Raw genomic sequence first — 21,242 nt, 5'->3', positions numbered from 1 at the left:
GTGTATGTCTCACAGTTGTCCCTCTATATTTGCAGGTGACTCTGGTTACCCCAACCTCTCATGGCTACTGACCCCAGCGAGGAATCCCAGGACAAGAGCAGAGGAATGCTACAATGAGGCACATCGGTGGACTAGGAGGATGATTGAGGGTACTTTCAGCCTCCTGAAGGCCAGGTTCCGGTGCCTCCATCTGACAGGTGGCTCCCTATACTACTCACCGAAGAAGGTGTGCCAGATCATCGTGGCATTCTGTATGTTGCACAACCTGGCTTTGCGACGCCAGGTGCCTTTTCTGCAGGAGGATGGGCCTGATGATGATCTTGTGGCAGCTTTGGAGCCTGTGGACTGTGAAGAAGAGGAGGATATAGAAGAAGAAGAATATATAGACAACCAAAACAACACCATCATGCAATACTTACAGTGAGACACAGGTAAGAGACTGGCACTGCTCCTCTCATATCAGACTACTGTCGGGCATTGCTTGATTCTGCCTTTTTGCCTCTGTGTATGGACCCTGACAGTTCACTTTGGCTTTCCATTTTACAGATCTGTGTACCACGTTGTGCCTTCTGCTATGTTTACTGCTGCCCAACAACTGTCTAACATTGGTATGTGAAAATGAACATTGGCATTGCTATTTTTCTGAAAGTTTGGAATAACACATGTGTGAAAGTACAGACTGACTCCAGATTGATTTGTGATTCAGGGGTGTTTCTGTGCTAACAAGTGGAGGGGGCTGTGCAATGGGTTGGGGTGAAGGTGGAGGAAAATCCAGGATAGAGTCCAGTATATTGGCATCACAGGTGCATTGTCCAAGGGGGCATAGGAAGTGGAGTAATGGCAGTTGAAAGTGGACAGGGTAAAAGAGTGGGACAGAAGGGTGACAATCAGGAGAGTACTATTTCCTGGCAGGGGTCTTAGCAATGTTCTCTGTCTTGTGCCTGGATCTCAGGGACCGTTTGTGGGGTGGTTCTCCATCTGCAGGGGGTGGGGTGCTGCTCGCCTGTTGGTCCTCTGGCGGGACCTCCTGTCCACTAGGGCCGGCGGAGGTGGAGGGCTATTCATAGTTCAGGCTAGTGTCAGGGGCCCGTTGGTGTGCCACTGTGTCCCTCTTGGTGTTGGCCATGTCTGCCAGTACCCCTGCAATGGTGACCAGGGTATTGTTAATGGACTTCTAGACCTCCCTGATTCCCAGGTAGTGTTCCTCCTGCAGCCGCTGGGTCTCCTGAAACTTGTCCAGTACCGTACCCATGGTCTCCTGGGAATGATGGTATGCTCCCATGATGTTGGAGAGTGCCTCGTGGAGAGTGGGTTCCCTGGGCCTGTCCTCCCCCTGTCGCACAGCAGTCCTCCCAGCTTCCCTCTTGTCCTGTGCCTCCGTCCCCTGAACCATGTGCCCACTGGCACTGACCCCAGGTCCCTGATTATCTTGGGTTAGTGGGGTTGCCTGGGGTCCCTGTAGTGGTGGACGCACTGCTGCATGACGTGTCCTAGGTACAGTGGCATGGGCCCGCTGGGTGGGTGCTGTGGGGGTATTTCCTGAGGGAGGAGGTTCTGTGGTTGTTTGTTATAGTGGCAGGGGAACCGACCGTCCCGAGGTCCTTGATGGGCCGAGCTGGTCATCTTGAACCAGGCGTGCAGAGCTGCTGTCGTCACTGTGGGCCTCTTCTGTGGGGACACTGGATATGGCTGGCACCTCCTGTTGGGGTAAGAGTTTATGATGGCATACAGGTAGGGGGGTGATAATAGTAGCGAGTTGACTTACCAGAGTCCAGTCCTCCTGCTACTCCTGCGAGGCCCTCAGGATGCATGATCGCCAAGACTTGCTCCTCCCATGTTGCTAGTTGTGGGGAGGAGGTGGGGGTCCACCTCCAGTCCTCTGCACTGCTACCTGGTGTCTGGATACCACAGAGCGCACCTTACCCCGTAGGTCGTTCCACCTCTTCCTGATGTCATCCCGTGTTCTTGGATGCTGTCCCACTGCGTTGACCCTGTCGATAATTGTCCACCATAGCTCCATCTTCCTTGCAATGGATGTCTGCTGCACCTGTGATCCGAATAGCTGTGGCTCTACCCGGTTGATTTCCTCCACCATGACCCTGAGCTCCTCCTCAGAGAACCTAGGGTGTCTTTGAGGTGCCATGATGTGATGTGGGTGATGTGTGAGGTGCTGTCTGTTGTGATGTGTGGGGGGATGAGTTGGGGTGTGTTGTTTGAGGTATGTGGATGTTGTATGAGTGATGGTGTTGTGTGCCTGTGGATGCTGGCATTGTGCTTGATATTCTCACTCTCTGGGCTTCTTCCAAACAGGTCGTTGTAAGGGGTTGTGGGCAATGTGGGTGTGTATTTTATAATGCTGTTGTTGGTGTGGTGTGTGTATGTGTATCAGGTGTTTGTATTTTGAATTGTCCAATGTGGTTGTGTTTTGTAAGTGTGTGTGTATTTTGAGTACGGCGGTCTGTACCACCAATGGAATACCGCGGTTGAATGACATATGCGTTGATTCGTGGGTCGTGATAGTGTGGGCATAGTTCTGTTGGCGTGACGGGGTAGGTTTTGCTATCACCAATTTATCACTGACCTTTGGTGTGGCGGACTTGTGTGGGTGTCTGTATTGTGGCAGATTTCTAGATGTGGGTCGTAATACCTGTAGTGGCATTCCACTGTGGCCACGGTATCTTGACAGCCGTCAGCACAGCGGTAAGTGGGATTTGCCGCCAGGGTTGTAATGAGGGCCTATGATTCTTACATTCAAATAAATTTCAGTGCCCAGTAGTGCCGTTGGAATAATATAGTGACGTTCAGCATTTCACTGTGGGGGTGAAGTGTGCACATGTGTGTACTTTGGGGCAGGTCTTTGTTGGCGTGTGTCTAGTAAGTACATTTTGTTGTGGTGTGTTTGGCTTGGGATCTGGGAGGGGCTGGGAGTGCGTTGCCTGGAGCCTGTGGACTGTGAAGAAGAGGAGGCAGAAGAAGATATAGACAACCGAAACAACACCATCATGCAATACTTACAGTGAGACACATGTAAGAGACTGGCACTGCTCCTCTCATATCAGACTACTGTAGGGCATTGCTTGACTCTGCCTTTTTGCCTCTGTGTATGGACCCTGACAGTTCACTTTGGCTTTCCATTTTATAGATCTGTGTACCACTTTGTGCCTTCTGCTATGTTTACTGCTGCCCAACAACTATCTAACATTGGTATGTGAAAATAAACATTGACATTGCTATTTTTCTGAAAGTTTGCAATAACACATGTGTGAAAGTACAGACTGACTCCAGATTGATTTGTGATTCAGGGGTTAGCGGGGTGCGAGTGTAACTGTGCCCTTTCTTCCCATGTGTACTTGGCTGCGGTACTTACCGTCATCGCCTTCATCGTCGGTCAAGGTCCTGGAGGAATATGGCAAGGAGAAGCACTGGGATTATTTCCAACTCTCTCTCCATGTCTGCGTCGGCGTTTTCTGTGTGCCTCCGGTGAGTTTTTCCTTTTATATTGTTTGTTTCCACCACACTTTGCCTGGCATTGGTTCCCACCCCGGAACTGCTGGCGGTCCGGTGTTCATTATTTGGTGGGCAGGTAGGACATTTTTGCTGGCCTCTGGGCGGCCTCCTCTACGTCCTCGTCGGGACTACACAGATGGTGGTGTGTGGATGGACGGCTACTTGTTTTTCATATGCTTCATTATTTTACAGTCCGGACCACCAGCCTGTTGGTGGTAGTTACCGCCACCGCCGGCGGGGCAATGTTTACCGCCATGTTCATAATGACCACCTATATGTTGTACTATGAACCTCATCTGGGAAGATCATCAATGATCCAGATGTGCAGGGAACTTTGTGCTTTTGAGCATGCTCTTATCTACTGGAAGTAATGGTTTTTGTGTGAATGTGTGTGTGTCTTTGTGAAAGAGCGAAAAAGCTAGAGAGTGGGAACAGGGAGAGAGAGAGCAAAGTGCCACATGGGCAGGTAGTTGGTTTGCATAGTTTTCTTCATAAGGTTACCAGGTCAGAACACAAGGAGAGCTATTATAATTTCCTATTATGTATTCAGGCTTGTGGTATTTGCAATGACAAGGTTGAGTAAACATACAAGTGTTTGATTTCAGTACAGTAAATCTGTTATTGTGAAGCCGCGTGTGGGTCCATGTGACAAAGACTGTTGTGCACCTTGTGCTCAAACCTTTCAGTGTAATTCTTGAGCCAGTTAATCGGGGCATTATGAGTGGAGCATTATTTTGTAAGATTCCCCTGTGCTACAAGATGTACAGGTTATCCTAATGAACAAATAACTTGGATGTGAGTTTACAGCAGTACCCATAGCCTAAAAAAGGGGGCATAGGTCAGACCATCCTGCACTTATGTTTGACACCATTGGTTTACATGCACTAAATAACAAGTCGAAGCAGTCAAATTAAAAAGCACAGGATGTGCACGGAACATATCTTTGTCTAATATAACTATGTGTGATGCCATTATACATTTAGCAAGGACCTCACCATTTAGATGATTAAAAGTAAGTAGTTCAGCATTCTTATACAACAACAGCATCTTTCAGTGCGTTGACCTATGCTGCTCACATCTCTTGTGATGTGCAGATTATGGGACAGATTTATTTTAGGATTGGGATTGCATTGTCCCTGCGTGTTGCAAAGTCATGCAAGGATAAGGCAATCCTTATTTCAGATTTATTTAATCACACAAGGCCACCTTGCATAGTCCTACGTGGCTTAGTAAATCTGGAGTAACATAAGACAGCACAAGTCACTGCCTTGCATTACTCTGCACCAAGAAGACATTAAATGGGTGGAGCATGTGTGTTCCTAAGCATCCACCTGCATATTCTCTAACATTTCCAGACTTACCAAGACTAGTAAACCTGGGAATATGTCAAAATTGTACTCCTTCCTGATGGAGGCGTGATGAGGAGAAATATCTTTATTTCTCCTTGTTTCCTTTATCTAAGTGTGCTACAAAATTAATCCTTTCTGCAACGCAAGAAATTTTGCATCATGGCTCAAGGGTGCCAGTGTTGGCACTAGGCAGCAACAAGTGCTCCAGCACAAACAGAGAGCATCATATCTTAATACTTTCTGCCCTCTCCTTTTGATGCAGCACAGCAAGTTGCCTTACTGCATTGCACTGCTTTAAATTTTGTCCTGGCCCTACGTGTTTCAGTTCTGGCAATGCCACATTGAGCTTCCAGCCTTTTGAGGTCATTTGTATTGTTAAACTTAATGTTTGTTCATAAAGCACTAAAAGTGAGCTATGTGGTGTCTTATAAAACAATGTGTTGTTGTTTTTTTATTATAGCTAGCTCACACTTTTCAATTTATATGTTTTTCAGAGTCCCTAGGCTATGATACACACTGGGAGTCATTTTGACCCCGGCAGTAAAAACCGCCTACCGCCGCAGCGACAGCTGCAAAACACCATTGCCGCAGCTACCAGCCATCTGTTGGATTATGACCATAGCTGGATTTTTGCCAGAAGGATAGGGGAAATCTGTCTATGGCCATGCTGGCGGATGGCGTTAAGGTGGCGCTGATGTCAGCAGCAGCGCCACACCAGTAAACTGCCGCTGACCGTATCATGACACATGATACGGCCTGGTGGTGTTCTGCTGGCGGACGCTGCTGCTGACAGCAGCACCCCATCCCGTCTCCTGCCGGAGGACCCCCTGACAACAGGTAAGTCGGGTGCTCCGACAAGGGAGGGGCGTGGGGGGTGTTGTGTGTGAGTGTGTGGGATGTGTGTGTGTGTGTCTGTGCATGCATGTATGCGGGTGTGTGTTGAATGTTGTATGTGTGTGCATGTATGGATGTGTGAGTGTGTGTATGTTGTGTTGTGTGAATGAGTGTCTGCTTGTATGTATGTGTGTATGGATGTGTGTGGATGGGTGTTTGCATGTGTGGATGAATGTGGGAATGTGTTTGTGTATGCGTGCATGCATGTGTGAGGAAGGGGTGTGTATGAAGGGGAGATCTGGAGAGGAAGAGGGGTGGTGGTGAATCTGTGGATGGGGAAGAGGGTGGGAAAGATCCCTATCAGTGACAGGGAAGGGATTCCCTGTCACTGATAGTGCCTATCGCAATGGTTTTCGTGGTGGTAAGGTTGCCACGAAAACCATGGCAGTAGGAGGGTCATAATCCCACAGGCTGGCAAGTGACAGGGTTGGAGAGTGAAGTCTGCAGCCCAGCTGTCGTTACCGCGTGGTGGTCGGTGTGGTACATTGGCGGTTTGGCTTTAGCTAATCCGCCAATGTCTTAATCTGGAGAAAAGTACCGCCAGCCTGTTGGCAGTACTTTCCTCCATATTAACACTGCCTGCCGGGGTCATAATGAGGGCCGCAGTCTACTGCTTTTAGTTCAAGCACAAGTAATTCTGCATTGATTCCTGAAAGTTAAGGTTTTTCACGTTCCTATCACCATAGCCTTGGTCAAAGATGATCGCTCTCCTCAAAATTCATCTATGTGCCTTTTACTCTATAAGCCACTGTGGCCTACTTCTTTATAATATATTCCTTTAACTTCTCTGACAGAACTTGCGGTAGCGGTTGCGGGTCAGCTACCAAGGTCAGACTGACCCAGCAGAAAAGACCATCAAGGATATGTAAGTGCTGAGGAGTTCTTGCTACTATGCTTTTAACAAAATTTCAGTTCAGAAGTGCTATGATTGTTTTACTAGAAATGGATTATGCCAGAGTTTCTGAAACTGACTGAATTCAGCTATCTAAGGTCAGAAACTCCAGTAGAAATAATATATACAACTCTGCTTGTTTATTGCTCTGCTCTAGAACACTTGGAACTGTAGCTGTGTTCCTAGAAGAATTAACTAAGTATCTTCAATGGTGGTTTCTGTGTGCATGGGCTGGTGCTTATCCATAAAATCACGTATTTAGATTTTAGTCGGAAAAATGAATATCTTAATTTAACCAGTTCCTTTTTATACGTGCATAGAATGTGCAAATTTGCTTTGCACCTATTTAGGGTGCTTTTTTCCTGTCTCTTAGTCTCACTATACGTGTTTATATTGGATTCATCAATGACAATGCACATGATAACAAGACATTTTTATACACAAACAATACATTTTCATACGTGAACAATCACACCACCACTGTTAGATTCCCCCTTCTTGAACTCTCCATCACCTCCAGCATGTAGTTACACGGGCAGGCAGGCTCTGAGATCCAGGCCTGAAAGATAATGACTGACATGTCACAGGTGGGGTAACACTAAGCCGACAGCTAAACACACAAACAGGAAAATAGATCCTGCAGATTGGCAGCAACACTACATTGGTTCCCAGAGATATGCTGCCAATAAAGCACACATGGCCAGAGGGACACATGCAATCTCAAAACACCATAAAGTTAGATGCCACATGTAGTTAAGTACATATATGCAATTAGGACATAGCACTCACAGCACACGCAGTGACCACACACCCCTCAGGCCGGACATTTGTCCACGCCACTGTTATGATGTTACTTTAGCTCTTATGCAGGCAAGTTATTTTAGCCTATGCCTGCAGCTGGTTCACTTTCAGTCCGAGGCATGCATTTTTATTCCTTTATTATTTTAGCAGAAGCCTTATTTTAGTGGAGAAGTTTTTTATTATTTTATCAGCTTTTCCTTTTACACAGACTCCTTTATTCTTTCTCTGCACGGTATTTGAATGTGATAAAGTACGAATTATTATCAGTACAAAGCGTTCATCATGTCCCCAACTCTTATACACAGAAATATATGTGTTATCACACCAGGGCAGTTTGCTCAGAACACCAGATGTTTTATTATAAAACACCTTATTGCCCCCACACGAAAGAGGGGAATTCGAACCAGTTGCCATCGTACACTGCACATAGCCTTTGCAGTTTCTGCTGAGACCTGACAAGTCTCTCCATCTATGTGGGAGAATTTGCAGTAGTCCAACATATCTCTTCTTTGCCTACAATCACAGATATGGGGTTCTCCCAGAGGCCTGATGGGCAGATTAGGGCTTACACTGTCATGCACTTGTAGAGAATCTTAGTAGTGTAGGTAGAGATTTATCAACCTTATAATCGCAAAACATGCCTTTTTACGACCAACGCTGCTGATTCAATAAAACGTATGAACCTAGTCCTGGTTCTGTGTTGACTTTGCATGTGTGAGACACATGTGACTGAGAAAAAGGGATAAAATCTGTTCCACCATGATTTCCCTGAGAAAACCAGATGACATGCTGAGAACTGCCACAAATCACCTTTTACTATTGGGAACTGTTGAGGTGCTGCTAGTTGGCCCGGAAGGGTTAGGCCAACAGCTGTCAAACTAATCAGGATCAGACTCAGTCACTCCTGCCCAGTGGTGCTACTGCCCAAATCCAGCAGTCTTGTTACTATAACGAGAGTCTCGGCACTGAATTACGGATCTCCCAAGTATCTCTGTTTCATTACATGCTAGAGACACCCTAATTAGCTTATACGGAGACGTCTATGGTATCAAGAACATCCTCCTCAGCTAAGATAGGCAGTACCTATTTTTGACTGTAGGTTTTTCAACCTTGGGCCATTAAAATGATTAGATCCCCAGTCGGTGTCCCTATCTCTGAACTATATAACACTGAAACATGGCGGCACCCCAATTGGTTGCAATTGCAGCAAACATGAATCTCCTCTTCTCAAATCATTTAATAAATAATGGCCTCACTGAGGAAGCAGGGGCAGTTAGATTTGTAGGTGAGGCAAATTCAGGATACAGAAATACATTTTTTTATTTTTGGTTCACCTTTCCAGCAGTGGATGGGAACACACATGCATTTCATCACTACACTCCTGCTAACACACCAGCACAATACAGAGCTTATGCATATTTAGAAATATCTCGTTCTTATGAAGAACACCAAAATTGGCTTGATGGCACCCTACCACGTGTTGCACATAATGTTAGACTACGTTCTTTAAGTAATGAAGGCTCTACATGGCCACAGCTGCCCACATATACACCACACCCAAATGCTAACACCATGGCAGTACCAGAAGTTCACCACCTATACAATGATTTAGTATAAGTATATAGACGCTTGATACAATTTGTAATGCAAACATTAAATACTGCCTGAGCAAGGGCTGCTCCAGCACAGGATCAGACTCAGTCCCTCTTGCCTAGTGATGCTGCTGCCCAAATCCCGCAGTTTTGTTACTATAACAAGAGTCTATACAACACCATGTGGAGGTCCATGTGCATTCCCTATCTGGAATTTGTATCTATGACTCTGTGACACCTTTTCACATTTTGTTTGGTTTTATTGCACCCAGAGAAATGTATAAAACTCGCTTCAGATCCAATGTGCATTGAGAGATAGCCCTCAGACCCTCGTTCTGTAACTGCTCTCCCGGCCATAATGTTTAATTAAACAAATCATTTCCTGTTTTGCCAGATGCCTCTTTTCTGTTTTTTAGGTAAATTCTCATTTTGAGCAACATTTTTATGAGCCAGATGGAAGTTAATTGGCTCTTTGGACTAGACTGTGACCAAAGGAAGGTGACCATGCTCGTCAGGATTCACATTTGTGCAACAAGAAAGGTGAGCAGAAGCTGCAATTGATTGAAAATTCTGCTGAATCCGCCTGGTGGAGATCCACACTGAAGCCAGCGTCACAAGGATAAGAGACTGCATCGGAGCATAAGACCTAGCATTTGCCATGTGGCAAACTAGGAAAAAGCATAATTTACAGAAGTCACATTCTTGATCGGCATCATCGGGAAGGGTGATCTTTTGGAACACTGGGTGTAACACAGATGGTTCGCTTGACCCCTGGGTGTGATACAGAGTTTTTGGGTTGCTGGCCTCTTGGGAGTTGGGCGTGACACAGATGGTACTCATGAGGCTCTGGGTGTGACATAGGGCCAGCACTGAGTTTTAAGAGGGGCCTTCGCTTGGACCACTGTGCGTGATGCAAACAGTACACATAGGCTCTGGGTGTGACATAGGGCCTGCATCTCGATATTATTAGGCTTTTCTCATTTTTTCAGTGGCACTCATTTCTTACCACTGGTGGTATTTAAAAAAAGTGAGAGGTGTGCTTTGCTTGGACCACTGGGTGTGACACAGATGATAAGCAGAACCCCTGGGTGTGACATAGGGGAAATACGGACATTAGGGTACTAGCACAATTAGGATTCAGGAGATTAGGCATAGCTTGTGTTTTTGCCAAGAAAGGTCTCTGGTCATTGAAGTAACTTCTTTATTTCTCTGCATAAATTGCTGCAATCTTTACCTCCGAGCTGATATCAACACGATTGTCAGGCTCCCCCAGTCCCGCGCAACGCATAACTTCCCTTGGTCACAGGATAAGATGCACTGGGTGTGGGCAGGGCTAATTGTATTGTGACTCGGCTATTCCCCTTCTTTTTTTGGGCCTAGTCATCTTTTCCCCTGCCAGTTGAAATAGTGATATTTTGATATTATGATACTGATAGATCAATGTGACAGTATTTGTCTTAAATGTTTAATGCTGTGTTTCTGTCAACATTTGGAAGTATAATGAAGATATTGCTGATTCGCACATGTTGTATAATGCAAAAGTAAGGCTCACTATCTTGTTGACAATTTACAAATAGTTGTGCGTTAATTGTGCTTTTTCATAGGATTGTGATTCTTCATGCATTTGTTTGTTTAATGTTTATTTTGATGCATCTGTGAATGACATTGAGCTCAATAGATTGAGGAGACCCAGTGTGTATATCCTCCCCCAATAGATTAGCTTTGGTAAGCCCCTTGTGTATATTTTTCCCACTACCTGAGTAGGTTCAGTAATACCCTTGCACATATCTCCTTGTCACCAGAATAACATTTTTAAATCTATTAAAAACAGAAAAGTCAGCAACTTAGAGAAAGAAAATCCTATACAAATAGGAAGTTAGAATGCATATAACTTAAAAATCTCCTAAAAACGTAAAATTAAAAGAGTACTTATCCTATAAAACCATCACCCATAATCCACCATGGAGTCCCCATTAGATCACATGCAGAGTAAGTTCCCCACTCAGGCCAAAAAGCTTAGCAAGTTCTGCCATGTGTTACACACACACACACACACCAAGGCACACACATTCTTTTGGCCAAAAGACTGAACCTTGGACACTAATATATTTGAACACACAAAGACATACGTACCAGCAATATATACAGGGCAAAAAAAGTATTACTAGATTTATGAGCCATCTTTGAGGAAGCTCACACCGATAACGCTATTATGTGATCTATGAGGATTACGCATGGTGGGCAAAGGGGTTAACAGGCAAGACACTCCCTCAACTATGCCAGTCCAGCTCTAGAGCACTCTGAAGCTCGACCCCCTCCGTCTGTTGCAGTAGGCAGACTGTGTCGCAGTGGCATGGAGAGCACCCATCCCCATTGGTTCCAGGGAGCAAACCCGAGTGAAAGGGAGATTCATAGCAGTCTTGGACAGTGAGACCACTAGCTAGAGTGAGAGAAGAGGACCCAGTCCTCCAACATCTGGTGGGGAGGAGGGAGCCACATGATACACTCTGGTAGCTGAAGAAACCACGGAGAGTGAGCATGAGAGCAGCCCCAACTTAGAAGGACAGCGCACTGAGGAAGGAGAGCAAGATAGCTAACACCCTGGAAGCCCAACTAGAGAGTAGAGTAGCGCACCCATCACCGGAGGAGAGCAGGGGTAAGTACAGAGCCCCTGTCATAGAAGAAACCGAGATAGGGTCAGAAGGGAAGCTTTTGATTGGGGTCTTGCCTCACCCATGCACCAGCAAAGGAAAGGGTATACCTTGGAATTTGGAGACCAAGGCAGCCTGGTGCAAACCCAGTTAAGACACAGGAAGACTAAGATGGCACCTCTCTGTGCGCATGAGGATAGCAGTGATGAGGACGTTTATACTCCCCCTGAATGTACAGGACAGGTAGACCAACCCCAAGGAACATAGTAGCTCAGGAGAAAGGCAAACTCTCCATTCAACCCTTTTGCCACCTGCTAGCCAGCTGGTTTAAGAGAAGTGGCCAGAGGAGGAATTTTTCGAACCAAAGGACATAGTGAGTGCGGAAGACTACATCGGGCATGGAGGGGGTAATCCCAAGCAGAACTTTCCTTACATGCATAAGAGTCTGAGGAGATGAGAACATTATGTAGAGGGAAGGGAAAACAAGTAGAGTTGTCTAAAACAAGGATATGCCTGTTACTAAAGAAGGGTACGTCAGGGACCATCTATGTACCATGGGCTCAGATGGACAAGGAGGAGCTGAGAGCCAAGCTGCCACCATTGCTGGATGGAGCTTGGAAATGGATTTCATGTTTTGAGAAGAACCACAAGGATCACCCTAGCGATAGGCGATGTTAGGAGTCTGCTAAGCAGCATTATCAGCGAGCAGACTTACTCAGTGTTTGCTCGCACTCACATCCCAACGGTGACACTGACCAACTTGGAGCACAACGGGCCCCATTTAATTCCTTCAAGGACCAGATATGGATAGCTCTGAGGAAAATGTTCCCTGGTTGCCCAGATGTAGGTGGGTTGATGAGGGAACCCGTAACAGACTTCCTAGACAGGATGAGAGAACAGTGGGGACAGGGGACAGGGCACCAATGGACAGAGACAGACTCTCAAGTCATCCTATTTTACAATATCCTCAAGTTATGTGCCAAGATCATTGCATCCTGCTGTACTTTCATACCCGGCAATGATATGGGCAATGGAACTCTGACACTTGCCACTCAGCCTGATCAGGAGTGTTTCACAAACTGCTTCTCCTGGCTCCCCAAGTGGCTTCACATCATTGTTGCTCATTTTGATTGTGTTACTGTTTGTGTATGATTTCCGACAATTGGGGGTTTCCTGCTGTAAAAAACACTGCCCCCAAATTGGGTAGAGTACCAGTAGCGAGGGAGGTGAGACAATAAGGTGCCGATAATGTGACTGTCATAACTTGTGAGTTTCATGGTGGTAGTTGAAAATTCAACTAGACGGGGGAAGGTTGATATTGGATTGACCAATGGCGAGGCACACGACAACCAGACATTTCAATAGACGAACAATACATTTTCATACATGAACAAATTTGCATCATGACTGTTAGATTCCCCGTTGTGCACTCTCCATCTACCCCAGCATGTAGGTACATGGTCAGGCAGGGTCTCAGACTCAGGCCTGAAAGTTATTGACTGACAGGGCACAGGTGGGGTAAAACTTAGCCAACAGCTATATGCACAAACAGTTAAACTTAGATCAGATCCCACAGAGAGGCAGCAACTCTACAATGCTCCCTGGATATTGGCTCCAATAAAGCAGACATGTCCAGAGGGATGTGTGCATTCCCAAAACATGTTAAAGTTAGATGCTGCATGTAGTTACGTGCATGTAGCCAATCAGGATACAGCATGCACAGCACATGCAGAAGCCACCGCCCTTCAGGCCGGACATCTGGACACGTGCTTGCGAGCCCACATTGGGCCTGATTCTAACTTTGGAGGACGGTGTTAAACCGTCCCAAAAGTGGCGGATATACCACCTACCGTATTACGAGTTCCATAGGATATAATGGACTCGTAATACGGTAGGTGGTATATCCGCCACTTTTGGGACGGTTTAACACCGTCCTCCAAAGTTAGAATCAGGCCCATTGTGTCCACATAAGGTGAAGGCCCACCTGCATTTTTTATCTGGAACTTGTAGCAATGACTCACATTTTTGGGGGTCTTATTGCACCTAGAGAAATGCATAAAACTCACTTCAAATCCAAGGTGCACTGAGAGACAGTCCTCAGACCCCAGTTCTGTAACTGCTATCCTGGACTTAATGCTTAATTAAATTACCGTTTCCTATTTTGCCAGACACCTCGTGTCGCTCGTTTTTTTAAGGTAAATTTGCATTTTGAGCAGCACATGCATGGCAATTTAGAAAGGATTTTAAGTGTATGTGTAGTAGTACACTTATTCATGAATGCATAGACAAGGGCATAGATCTAAACCTAAGCATGTTCCATCATGTGCAAAGTTGAGGTGGAGAATGTTTAGAACTATGCACACATACATCTGTGTCTTAGATAAAAGTGGGAGAGGCAAGTAGGATTGTCAAGAAAATGAAGAGCAACAAACACAAAATGGGAGGAGGACAGGGATATTAAAGAAGGCCACAGATAGGGACATGCGACTGCAAAACACACATACCAATAGGTAAGCCAACTGCAATTATGAAAGTTAAGCCTGCATCTAAGTTATTAGTACTACATCCCAAATATTGCTCAAATCAACTCCAGCCAAGCCTTGGAGTACGTAACACACCACACATGGCCATTCACAAACACTGCAAGGAGATCAAACTTAAACCCAATGTGGCAGGAATGGCACTACCCCTAAAAATACCTATATCTACAAAAAGCTAGTCAAACAACTTGGAACATTTCAGAAGCCCATACAAAACAATTTGGTGACATGCTATAGAAAAGTTGAAAAGAAAAGAATTATAAGAATGCTATTGTAACTTTAAAGAGTTCAAACACGATTATGAACTATAAAACAGACACAAATTACCTCAAGGCTGAACTTAATATGCATACACATCATAGCGCATTGCATGTCTAATATTGCGGAGACATTTGTTGAAAAAAGTACGCCTGGTTGAAACTTGGGGCGTTCACTCTGCAGAATTCCACAGAATGACATAAAAAGTCAGAGAGATCGTGCAGAGTTTTGTGAGTGGTCCGAATTCCAGCACATCGCACCAGAGGATGCTGTTTCTTTCTGCCGCTCAAGTACATTTTCTGCTCGAGCATCAGCATTTGCAATGCAAACAGTAGAGACATTCCGCAACCACCTGTGTTGAGAAAATCCTACCAGGAGGTGTTATAGAGCCTGCAAGTCACACTAGAGGATGCACATTTTCACAAACACTCGCCAACTTAACATTTGAGAGCCACGTGTGAGAAGAAATCTGTCAAAAACTCTGCCACGCAGTAGTTGGTGGTGCTTTGCAAGAACTCTACATTCTCAGCGGAACTCAGAATGGGCAAAACCCTGCCAGTGGAGCGGAATCTCTCACCCACCCACAGAAAAAGGCAGCAACTGCCTCCCTTCTATTTCTAAGCTCTCCATTCATTTGCAGTTGATCTTTAGTTATACAGTGTTGCATCATTCAAATGATGAACATTGTTTATATGATGACTAAATATATTCTTAATTGAAAAATGCTTTAGTTTTTTAATGTATGCATAGCTATTGGTTATATTTAATAAAATGTTTTTCCAGACAATCAAATATCAAATTGCTTTACAAACAATAGTAATGCTGTACAAGCTACCTCATGTTGCTACTGGTACAATCCATTCTTTTATCCCTACGACTGAAATGACTAAAAAGAGAATTGTGCCCTTGTATAACAGTAACAATTACTTTTCAAGAACCACTGGACAGGGATCACTTACAGAATACTATGTGCACAATATCAGAATACAAAAATATTGTGTCAAATATATTGTCAAATATATTGTGGTTTTGTACATATAATAAAAAATATAAATATTTAACAATATGTCAAAATATTGCCACATATATAATTTATAACAATATTGACCAAAAGCAGACAAAATTTTCATTTTTATTAAAACAAATATGGAATTTAAATTAGTGTATTAAAAGCATTTAAGTCTTTACATGTATTATAGTTTTTATTTAATACTTAAAGGAATGTATTAAGTTCATGTATAACTTTAAACATATGTATATTTTTGAATAACTTAAGAATAAACCATTTTTAAAGTATTCTAATTTTTAGTATTAACAGCAAATTAAATGAAAAATTAACAGCATACATAAATCAACCTAAATATTTAAAGTAAATACAATTTTAAAATAGGCATATTATTTTTGAACCTCCACTGCACACTAAATGTAAAAACAAAACCAATGTATTTAACATACATTAATAATAATTATACATTTGTTCTCAATATTATCAATCAAATAATGTCCAATATATATTATATTACATACAAATATATATTATATTAAATACAAAATAATGTAGTAACATTTCTGTATAATTAACATAAACATATCTGAACAAGAAACAATAGCAATAAATAAAAGTATAAATAATTGTTAATATTCACTGTGCTCAACAGTTTATTTATTTGCATAGTTACTGAAAACCATTGCAATAAGATACAACAAGCAAAAAATAATACACATTAGGTTCCCTCTAGTAGTTGTAGCAGCTAAAGAAGCCTAAAACAATTACCACATAAAAATGTTTTAAAAGTATACAGGAGGTCAAGTAAAAAAAGAGGTGGGTGAGCCCCTGTCCCTGAAGGTTCTATAAGTGTTTCTGAGCCCATGACCCCATTGACACAAGACCCCAGGTGTAATGATGGCTGCATAACCAATGATGTTCTATAGCTTCATTGAAGTGCAGGCATAATTTCACTGTGGAAATGGAGAGACGTGGAGGAGTCGAATGCTAAATATTCATTGTTCATAAGTACAGTAAAGTACTCAGAGAGGGTAAGATCTAGAATGCCAGTGCACAGGCACAGGCAATGCAAACATTCCAACAGATATTTGCAACTTCTAAGCAACTTGAAATAGGTCACCTACACACTATACAGGCTAGGTGCCAGCAGGTTTTACCACCCTGCTCCCAGAGGGTCAAATAAATGTGCCATTGCCCATACTCCCTTTGACATAAGACCCCCAGGAGGAACAATAACCTCGTCCCCAGTAAAAATGCTGTGGGTAAGTTAGAGTCCAAGGAGGGCGGATTCAGGCCTGTTTTCTGGGTGATACTTTGAAGTGCAAGTAGGGCCACTATCCCACTGGAAATGGTAAAGCTTAAGTGTCTGGTGTGAACCACTCGTTGTTCTGTGTACCAAAGTGCAAATGTGAAAAGTGCAGCATGTGTGGGTACTAATGGGTACTAAATAGTTAATGCTTAGCCTCCTTACATAAATGCATATGGAACAGTAAAGCAAAGCAGACTATACATGGTTATGGGCCTGCCACACATTGAGGTAAGCATAACACGATGCAAACAGCCTGCATCCAACATCTCGACGTGGGACATCTCCTGCACCATGCACAAATTCTTAGCCATCTTCTTTTGTGCTCTTCTGAAAACTTCTAACCGGAGAAACCTCTTTTGCACCATCTTCTAGGTTGGCAGGGGCTCCTGTCTTTCCTGGAATCTTCTGGACTTGGTCTCCTTTTTTCACAGGTCTTCAGGTCCAGGAATCCGCCATTTGTTGATTACAGTCTTGGATGGTTCTTGCAAGAATCCTTTGTGCACAGTGTAGCACAGGTCCCCAGCACTCCATCCTGCGATGCACAACTCGCTGAGTTGTTCTCCAGCGGTGTGGGATCTTCTTTTGCTGTGCTGCATCAACTGCAATTTGCATATTCTTTGTCCCCATGTCCTGAGGCTCCCGTGGGTGCTGCCTGGTCGTCTGTGGGCTTTCTTGAGTGTTGGGAGCCCCTTCTGCCTCCTCAGTCTGAGTTGAGGCCCCCAGGTCCCTCCTGGGCCCAGGTAGCGCCATTTTGATGCAAACCGCAACCTTGCTTGAACGTAGGTCTGTTGGACGAACCCAGCGACGGAAACAGCCTGCATCCAACATCTCGACGTGGGACATCTCCTGCATCAAGCACGAACCCGCAGCCATCTTCTTTGATGCTCTTCTGCAGACTTCTTCTAACCAGAGAATCCTCTTTCGCACTATCTTCTAGGTTGTGAGGGGCTCCTGTCCTTCCGGAACTTTCTTTGAATTCTGGACTTGATCTCCTCTCTTTACAGGTCTTCAGGTCCAGGAATCCACCATTTGTTGATTACAGTCTTGGTTGGTTCTTGCAAGAATCCTATGTGCACAGTGTAGCCCAGGTCCCCAGCACTCCATCCTGCGATGCACAACTCGCTGAGTTGTTCTCCGGCGGCGGGAGACCTTCTTTTGTTGTGCTGCACTAACGGCAATTTGCATCTTTTTTGTCCTGGTGTCCTGGGACTCCCGTGGGTGCTGCCTGGTCATCTGCGGGCTTTTTCTAGTGTTGGGAGCCCCCTCTGCCTCCTCAGTCCGAGTTGAGGCCCCCAGGACCCTCCTGGGTCCGGGCAGCGCCATTTTGACGCAAACCACAACATTGATTGAACCAAGTCTTGTTGGACGAATCCAGTGATGCAAACAACCTGCATCCAACATCTCGACATGGGACATCTCCTGCACCACACAGGAACCCTCAGCCATCTTCTTTGGTGCTCTTCTGCAGACTTCTTCTAACCGGAGAATCCTCTTTTGCACCATCTTGTAGGTTGGCAGGGGCCCCTGTCCTTCCGGGAATCTTCTGTCTCTTTACACAGTCCTTCAGGTCCAGGAATCCACCATTTGTTGATTGCAGCCTTGCTTGGGTCTTGCAATATCTCTCATCATGACTCGTAGTGTGTCCTGAGGAAACTTGCATTACTTTACTCCTACTTTCCTGGGCTCTGGGGTGGGGTATTTTACTTACCTTTGGTGTTTTCTTACACTCCCAGTGCCCCTCTACACACTACACTTGCCTAGGGGGGTATTTGTGATTCCCTTTCCACTTTCTTAGTATATAGTTTGTGTTGCCCCAGGCCTATTGCATTCTATTGTATTGTCCACTGTTTGCACTATTCTATGACTATTTAATTACCTGATTTTGGTCTGTAGTGTATATATTGTGTATTATACTTGCCTCCAGAAGGAGTATTGTCTCTAAGATATTTTTGGCCTTGTGTCACTAAAATAAAGCACCTTTATTTTTGGTAACACTGAGTATTGTCTTTTATTGCGTATAAGTACTGTGTATCTATAGTGGTATTGCAGGAGCTTTGCATGTCTCCCAGTTCAGCCTAAGCTGCTCTGCCACAGCTACCTTCTTAGCTGCTAGAACACTGCCTACATTTCAATAATAAGGGATAATTGGACCTGGTATAAGGTGTAAGTACCTTAGGTACCCACATCAAACCCGGCCAGCCTCCTACGGTACTGAAAAACTCTTACATTTGTTATTCACTACTGCAAGGCCTACCTCTCCCATAGGATACCATTGGGTTGTATTACTTAATTTAATACACTTTAATTACCAAATGGGAACATGGAACCAGTTCATTTTTGGTAACATCTGAATTGTAATGAAAAATTGTAACTTATGATGAAGTTGGATTTAAAATGACAATTTAGAAAATATCACAGTTAGAAAGTTAGCATTTTCCTGCTGCCTTTGCCATGTAGTATTTGTAGCCTGTCTCTAGGTCACCTATTTGGGTGTAGCTGACAGTTGGGCTCTCTGTCTTCCTCCTAGACAGCCACACACATTAGGGAGCTTAGGTGTGCCAGGATGGGCCATCAAGGGCAGGATAGGAGGATGGAGCTGAGCACAGCCCTACTAATACTTGAACTGGCTGTGCCCTCCCTCCACATGAAGTTCTGCATGACGCCTGTAGTTATTCTGTAGCTAGGACGGGGAATGGAGGATGCCTGTGGACTTCAAAGAGAACCCTCAAGAAGCTTCCCCCTACCACTTCAAGGGGACAACTGGGTATAAATACTGGACCTCAAACACCAACTCTTTATTACACTTCTGGATCTGTGAAAACTCTGCAGGGAGAAGGACTTCTGTGCTACTGAATGACTGCTACTGCTGTCCTGATGGACTACTGCCTTGCTGGCCTGCTCCCCTGCTGTGCTATCCTGCTGCACTCTTGCCTGGATGAGAAGGACTGGACCTGCATCTCTTGAACCTAGACCCCCAGATTGACTCACTCTAAGACTAGTTGACTGGCCTCCTGATCTTAAGCCTCAGGGATACCACACATTTCCTACAACCTTGCACCTGCACCTGGACTTCATCACCTGTGAGTCTACCATGCCAAGTGGTATCACTCCAGTCCAGGACCCTTGGGAGTGGGCTTAAGGTGCTCTGCCAGCATCTGTAAATCTAGTGAATCTGACACATCTCCTCGGCTGCCCGGTGAAACCCCAAGCATCACCACTGCTGTGTAGATCAGAACCATCACAAACGTTGACTCGCTGCTTCAGGACCCCTGCTGTGTGATGTATCCTCTGCCAGGACCTCATATTCATTCTTGACTTCAGCCTTGCAGATGATGCCAGACTCCCCATCACAGCCTCACATGTCCTCAAAAACACATCCTGGATGCCATACCTCACACCACAAGTCCTCAGTGGCAGGACCCTTGCAGAAGATGCAGGACCCAACTAAACAGCCACTTCAGAACTGATGCATCGGTTTGGCCACGTGACACATATCCTTGCAGTGGTCTGCAAACCACGATTTAAGATACTCTTCCCTGCGGGCCTAACTGGGCCCCTGCAGCTGGACCGCCCTCTATCATGATCGACCTGGCCTTGTAACTTTGTTATGGTACTGTCCGACCAGATATCCACAGTTGCAGCTTTGTGCTTTTTGGTGCTACTTTCTCTATAATCTTAAAAACTGAATCTCTTGGTTTCTACTGACTGGATTTTTGTTGCCTTGTTCATTTTTTATTTATTAGAAAATTACTCTATTTTTCTAAATCTGCAGTGGGATCCTTTACACACTACCTCTAACTAAAGCCTGACTGCTCTGTGTCAAGCTACCTGAGGGTTGAGCACAGGTTAATTTAGGGATCACTTATGACTTAACCATGAGAAGAATTGTGGTTTCTGCTAGAGAAGTGTTCCACCCCTCAATCAGTAACCTAATTTCTGACTTTTATTGTAAACCAAAAGGCATTTCCTTTAAAAAATAAAACTAAACAATATATCTAAATGCCCATATGACAGGTTCATAGAAAGAAAATTGCAAAATGAAACAGAAAACCCAGCCATACCAAACATTACATTCCCAAAAGTGTATATACATTCCATTTCATTATAGAAAACGATGTAAAACAACACAATGTCACACAACATACCAAAAAACTTCTAAAACTGTGTATGAAAACCTAAGCCGACACACTAGTGAAAAACATTACAATTAATACAACTAAGTGTACAAGACCTAACCCACAAACAATACTATAATTAACCTTTAGACCTTCTCCCAAGACCCCTGTACACTTAGAGCCCTAAAAAACCTTAAATCTTACCTGTTCTGACAATCAGCAACACCTTACTGCAACCTGGATTGTAGAACTCGGCTAAGAATGAGAGAAAGAGACTACAAAATACAGGGTAATGGGCTAAACAATGTGGTCCAAGCCACATGTGTGT

The sequence above is a fragment of the Pleurodeles waltl genome, chromosome 10, assembly GCF_031143425.1.
Source record: "Pleurodeles waltl isolate 20211129_DDA chromosome 10, aPleWal1.hap1.20221129, whole genome shotgun sequence".
In the NCBI taxonomy this organism is placed as follows: domain Eukaryota; kingdom Metazoa; phylum Chordata; class Amphibia; order Caudata; family Salamandridae; genus Pleurodeles; species Pleurodeles waltl.
This window is presented reverse-complemented; position numbering follows the sequence as displayed.